Consider the following 7,366-nt stretch of genomic DNA (forward strand, 5'->3'; position numbering starts at 1 on the left):
CTGGAGCGCTGGGGAGTAGGGGTGGAGGGAGGAAGAGGGTGGCTGGGTGGAGAGGGGGGAACTGGCTCGGGTGGGAAGCGGAATCACACAGGAATTTATTTTAAGTGCATAGACAAGATGGAAGGACGGAAAAAAACCCAGTGTATGCCTTTGGGGTCATGTGAGGGAGCCAGTGGCAAAGATGATAATATACGAGGGGAAAGAGAGAGGGAGAGAGCAGGGGAGAGAGAGAAGGAGAAAGATAGAGGAGGGGAGAGAGAGAGAGAGAAGCGAAAGGCTTTCTATTATTCGGGACACTGGTGAAGCACACTGAGGCAGCTGGAAGATTAAATTAAGTATTATATCTGCTGACCCTATTGCCATGGTTACCGGACAGCAGAAAATATTAATCAACCCTAGCCTTTTCAGACGAATGTGCTTGAAAAAAATACAATAAATATAAATATATGTGTATATCCTCCCGGCTCTGCTGTCTAACTGCAGAATTCCAGCCAGGACATTACCTGATAGTGGAGATAAACAAATAATACTACTACTAAAAGAATTCCTGCCTCCCGGAGAAGGCTTGTGTCACCTATGAGAAAGGCCAGGTTCGAACAGTAGGGTTGACCGTTTGCTCACTGGCTCGTTGCCTGATTTCTCTGCCTTTACCCCCTTCCATAAGGATCTAGCTGTCTGGCTTGATTGCAAAGTCAAGGGGATGTGTGTCTCCTTATTCCTAGGAAACCCCTAACTACTATCCAGCCCGTCGTCCGTAAGCAAAGCCGAGAACTAAAGCAGACAGAAGGAAAAAAGTTTAAAGAGGCAAAAAGGAGAGAGCCATGAAATCAGAAGCCCGTCAGGGTTAGGAGGAAGCTGTTCCAGTCTGCGTGGCTGTGAGTCTAAAGGATTCAACGCTTAATAAAGACTCCTCGGGCTTCAGACTTTCCTCTGTCTGGTTATTTCAGAGTCCCAGATTTTGCCTCTCACTTTATCCCCAGCAGCTGCCATGGTGAGACTTTCATGCCTGTTCCCAGGGTAGAAAACGTGTGGCATTGCGGAAGAGAACCAAGGAGCCAGAACATGTGATCACTGCCAGGCTTGGTGGAGCGGAATCTCTCTTCCCTGGTGCAGGGGCATTGGCACTGCGCCCCCAAACCCCCTCTTTGCATTCACTCAATATTTTGTGAGTTCCTACTGGGTGCGAGGCACCCTCCTGGACAGTGCGTGTGGCCTACTCAGCCAGCAAAGCCCCGGGGGCTCACACTAAAACAGGCAGGGCAAGGGGAGAAAGTGGCCTTGAAGTTTGCCTTGTTCAACCTTGACCATTTGACAGATGAAAATAATAGAAACCCACAGTGGACAGAGGATCTACTTAAAGTCTGTGGCTGTTTCATTGCAGACTGGCTCTTACAGAGAGTTTCCCAAGCCCTGGGCCTGGTCTGATTTGAGACGCCAAGATTTTTAACAGAAAATAGATCTATCTCCTGAAATGTTACCAGTTCCAGATTCCCACAGTGCCACCTGGCCTAGACCAGGCATTTGGGAACATCTCAGAAATCTAACGGATGTCCTCGCCCTCATTGGTTCCGCCTTTCCTCGACCTCCCACACCTTCCCAACATGGTTGCCACCAAAGTAAATGGCAGACTGTGGCAAGTAGTCTCAGGTTGCAGATTTCTGCCCCCTGTTGAATACTCAACATTCTTAAGGCTAACACAAGAGGCCCGAGGAAAGGCTCTGAAATTGAGCAGGGCCCTTGCGAACAGAACGTTCCCGTGGATTAGCCAGAATGAGCCTCCGTGAGGAGACCAAAGCCCAGCTCTGTGTCAGGCCTGACAGGCCCTCACCAAGAGCCACAGGGGTTCAGATGGCTTTTCTCTTAGTTAAGCCTTCACCACATGTAGCCCTGACCGCGACCAATCGGCCTTCTCCTTCTGCTTAGGTGCAATTTTACACAGTAGGTGACATTAACTCGGTAGCTAAGTCCCCATGTGCAGCCACGGCAACCAAAGGGTCCCAGCAGATGACAGGAGACAGCAGGTTGTATGATCCTGTAAATTATTTCCCCATAGTAACGGCGAGATTACACACTTTAATATGCATACGGGTGGAGAGAGCCCTCTTCCTGGCTGAACCAAGGCGATAATGCATATTTTGCGTCGAGAAATCCATTCTAAGCTGTGCAGCGTGTAATAGGCAGCATTACCTCAAGGGCTCCGACATGGCCCTTCTCGTCTGGCCCCGGCCCCGGCTCACAAGTGGAATGTGCTTCCTTTGAGGCGCCTCCTCTGTCTCCAGGTCCCCCCTGTTTTCTACTGATACTCTTGGGATGTTCTCAGCACACGGCCCAGTTTCAGGAAGGCTTTTTGTCCTGCTGTCTGTGTGTAGCTGTTCTTGATTTCTTTAGATGGGCATAACCTGATGTCTGGTGGGTTTTTTTTTTTTTTTTTGGAGGGGAGAGAGTAAAACTGTATCAGCAAAGATGGAATCAAATAGAAAAACGAGGCACGGTGTAGGGTCCAGCACGTGTTATCCCTGCTACTTCCAGGCTAGATCCTGAGTTTATGGGCTGAAGCCAAGACTCCTTTTGGTTCAACATAAAGTACCTCCCCTAAGTGAATCCTAGAAGAACTGTTTAAACAGGACAGTCTGTGTCCTCCTGAGCATGGCCAGGTAGGAAGAGTGCTGGAGTGGGTATCAGAGAATGCAGGAAATTCACCTCTGTCCCTTTTGACTAGGGGTTATGGACAAATGTTTAACCTGCCCAATCCTTGGCTACCCCACAAATCCAATGGAATGATTGTGATGAGTCTGAGAAACTTTTATGACATTAAATTGAGTACCAACACCTGAAAGATGCTGAACAAATGGTGGGACCGATGGAGGTGCCAAGGACAGTATATGCAATCCTTTTGAAAATGCTGAAGGTTGATAGTTTGGGATTGATATGAATGAAATGACTTTCCCCAAATGCCCATCGGTCCAATTAGGGAACCAAACCCATTATAACCCACCCAGCGGCGCTATAGCCAAGGCTCGTTAAGGCTCCCAGAGGGATTGGTGAATTGGTTCTGCCACTGGTATGCTAAATTATTTTTCCCAGACCTCAGCTCCTTCATCTGTGAAGGGGGTGAAATGGGCCACGTGGAAGCAGCAAGGTTTAGTGTAACTAATCTGCTTCTGGGGGAAATGTCTACCTTTTATGAAAAAAGTTAGATCCAGAGTAACGAGACCCTTGTTTCTTATGGTTGTTCCTCTTTACACAAGGAGGGGAGGGAAAGAAGGAGGAAGGGGGAGGAAAGAGGGAAGAGGAGAAGGTGAAAAGGGGAGGAGGAGACAGGGAATAAGGGGGAAGGGGGGAGGCGGCGTGCTCTAGGAAGGAGATTTGAGAACACCACCATGGAATACGCCACGTGTGCAGATGGACGTGATACTTCACGCACAGGCAGATGGTTCTTCATGATTGTCATCACACACATGTGAGTTAGGAAGAGCAGAGCGTGAAAACAAAGCTTTCGTTTAGTCACATGGAACCAGCTAGGGGAAACAGTAAACTGAGCTGAACTTTGGACAGCCCTGGATTCTATTCAATTCATTCTCCATCATCCAACAAATCGTCATCACAAATAGGTAAGACACAGTCTGGAGAGAAAAGTACATGCTGGAAAAGTTCACAGATGCAGTGGTCCATCATCATCCAGACATGAATGAGCGCTGTGGCTTCGTGAGACGTAGGCCTCACATGGCAAAAATAGAAGCAGTGTGTCTCTCTCCTCCTTTGTCAAAGGAGGCCATGTGTCTTGGATGCTTCTACCAAAATAAGAACTGTGCGGAGTGTCTATGAATAAATTTGGGGGAAGATATATCCCTGAACTGAATCTACAAAGGCTCAGATATTAATATTCAAAGCAAATTTTGGACTCTTTGAAGGACAGAAAAAGTCCAAGACAATGGACCAAATCCATCCCAAACACAGCGACAGAAAAACATGTGTGTACAAAGTTAATAATAATTTATTAGATACTTTCAAGGTCCCCCCTCCTCTGGCATAGCTACCTTGACTGAGGCCTTGATTCTCAAGGAAATAAGTTGGTTATAACGTGGCTATTAGAAGGTAATGTTTTCGTGTTTAGGCTTTGTCAGTTCTGTTTCTTTTTAAAATGCCTTTCCTGGTTGGGCACAGTGGCTCACACCTGTAATCCCAGCACTCTGGGAGGCTGAAGTGAGTGGATTGCTTGAGCTCAGGAATTCAAGACCAGCCTGAGGAAAAGTGAGACACTGTCTCTAAAAAATAACTGGGCATTGTGGTGGGCGCCTGTCGTCCCAGGTACTTGGGAGGCTGAGGCAAGAAGATTGCTTGAGCCCAAGAGTTTGAGCTTGGGCGCCATGTGAGCTATGACACCATGGCACTCTACCAAGGCTGACAAAGTCAGAATCTGTCTCAAAAAACAACAACAAAAAATGCCTTTCCTCCTTCCCTACTTCTACACAACCATTAAAACTCAGATCCCTTGCTGCCAGCCACCAGGCTCTCATCCTTTCTTTGCTGTGCTTCCCTCCCCTTCTCACCCCATCACACACCACTGCATCAGTCAGCCCCTCAATGTTTCACAACCTGTCTAGAGTAAAGTCACTCTTCACAGTTCTGCACGGTGTGGGCTCTGACTCCCACCTTCATCCCACTCCCATCTCAATCCAGAGAGTTTCACTTCTCTCCCCGTCTCAGGGTCCTTGCATGAGCTGTTCTCTCTCCGTAGGATGCTATTTTCTAATGATCTTGTCACTCTGATCTTAGCTACAATGTCAAGATCCTCTTTTTTAAGAGGCCATCCCTAATCAACGAATCTAAAGGCATTATATCACCTCTTACTATTGTACCACTCTGTTTTAATCCTTCTCATAGAGTTTGTTATTATCTGAAATTTTTCTAGTTTATTCATTTGTTTGTGGTCTGTTTTGCCCCACCAGGGCATAAACTCATGAGAGTAAGGGTGTTGCTCATCTACTTTGTCTCCATATCCCCCTAGATAGCGAGTGCTTCATAGGTTTGTGTTGGATGAATGCCTCAACCTAACCCCAGCATAATTCATTCATTCTGCTTTCTCATGGTGTCTCATATAGACTCCAAGTACCACACCAATCATAGCATATTCTAGTTATTTATCTGAGACTTCAACTAACCTATGAAATCTGAGTGACAAAGGCTGTATTTCGTTAACTTTGGACCATTTACTCCAAAGTTGGGAAGATCATCCTCCCCTCCCCCAGGATCACCAAGTACTCATGTGCAGCTGATGTACTGGACAAGTCCAAAGGGAGCAATTTGCATCACTGTGATATGAACAGCAGCCCATGGTGTTGTGCAGTGCCCAACCTGAGCAACCATAAATGGCAGCTCAGATTTCTCTCTATCAAAGAGAAAAATCAGGAAGACTTTATCTTTTCATTCACTTCTTCTTCTAGGAAAAAATTCAGTGTTTTGTGTCCTTACCCTGACCAACTTCTCCTTCAGGCCACAGCTTAGGGTTTACAAAGGTAGACCTCCACAGGCCAACTCTTGTGTAAAGCATACTACTTCATGTCCTCTCTGCCCTATCTTCTATTCCATCCATTCATGAGATGTTCACTTCTGCACAGGCTTTGACCAGAGTCATGCCAGTGCAACTGGGCAGTGCTTTGCCTTCGGACATGCATCAACCTTTGGCTTAGTGCCTTGTGCTCCTTCTTGCTGTCAGGTGAGGCGCCTACAAGAAGCTGCTGAACACTCAGGCATGGCCACCTTAGAAGAAAGTCAACTGAGAACGGAAATCAATGGAAACTTGCTTCTACCTCTCATAACCCTTTGAGACCAATTTCTAAAAGCTCCTCAGATGCTTCAGGTGGGGTTCTTGGACAATCCACCCTTGTACTGGCTTTCCTTCCTTCCTCTTTCCCACAGCATCCTTGTTCCTACTATCCAAGATCACTTTTAGGGGAGCCCAGGCCAAGGTAGTTGGTGGCTGGCACAGTGGCGATGTGATGACCCTGACACTCAGTCACGTCACAGTTACTAAGATTCTCGCCTGTGGTAGAATGAGGTGAAGTTCAAGCAGAAAGTGAACATGAAATTATATGTGTTTTTTGTGAAATCCACATGGCCTTGGAAAATGGTAACTCAAATATAGAATTGCATAAGTTTTGTTAACTGTTTTGGAGGCCTTCAAAAAATAATAAACTCAGATTAGGTAACTATCAATGCAAGGCAATTATGAAAACCAGGGGGTGTCTTTAGTAGCATCTGAGGAGACCTTCAATCTCTTATACAGAAGATGGAGCTGAAAATCAAGCCAAGGATACAATTTGGAGGGTAGAAGAGCTACAAAGGAAATGGGATTCATAGTTGTAATAGGCATCCTATGCCCAAGTCAGGATACTGAAAAAAAAAATGAATGGGACCTTGAAGTCTGAAATGAAATAATCTGGGTGGCCAATCCTAAGAATCTTGAGTTGCTGGACTTCTGTGAAGTTAGTAGAAGCAGCCTTCTCTCACCTAGACTCATACTCAAAAATACCTCACCTGAGGCAGGTTCCCATAAGATCATGGTGGTGGCCCTTGAGATGTGTTCCCAGAAGCCTTCATTGCCTATAGCCTGATATCAGGGCCAAACCTCAGGAGGACCTAAGTGGACACTGCAAGAACCACAGGCCATGGCACTGTCATAGTGGAATGTGGGACTTCCATGAGAATGGACCTAAAGGGTGAAAGATCAAAATAGTTGTAAAAGAATGCAGATGGGTGGAGAATTTAATGGAATAGGAAGACTATATCATGACTCAGTGTTTGAGGGTCTGGCAGATACCTGGAGCCAGTCTTCCTACTTGCCTGGGCTGGTTCTTACAAGCTTGGGCAACTGATAACCTAGAATGAATGGTGTAGAGAAGAGCCTGCTTTGGCACTGCATTCGGGAAAGGGTCAGAGGGTCAGAAGCTAGAAATGTTAGAATCAATTTATTATCTGAGACTGCAAAACCCACTACCTGACTATGTTGCCTAGGAGGCCCCAGAGGACACTCCATTCACTAAGTCCAGAGAAACTCCCTGGGGAGGCAGGTGCTAATACCTCTATGAGACTTATTGGTGGGTGACCTCTAGAGGCCAGGGTGGCCAAAATGAAATGCCATCATGGAAGAGGGTTTCCTAGTTTCAGTGAGGATGACAGAATTTGCAAATGGCAGAGGCCAGATAGCGGTATTTATCTATTCAAGGTAGGGTAGTTTTAATTACTGTAATGGGTAGCAAGGCTGGGCTGGCCATCAGGGATCTCTGTGTGTGGCTAAAAGACATATTCTAAAGGGTGAGATAGATGGAAAAGAAGTCCCTAGTATGTAACTGAGCCCTTGTAGTAA

The sequence above is a fragment of the Otolemur garnettii genome, unplaced genomic scaffold (genome assembly GCF_000181295.1).
Source record: "Otolemur garnettii isolate 467f Iridium unplaced genomic scaffold, OtoGar3 scaffold00047, whole genome shotgun sequence".
Lineage (NCBI taxonomy): Eukaryota > Metazoa > Chordata > Mammalia > Primates > Galagidae > Otolemur > Otolemur garnettii.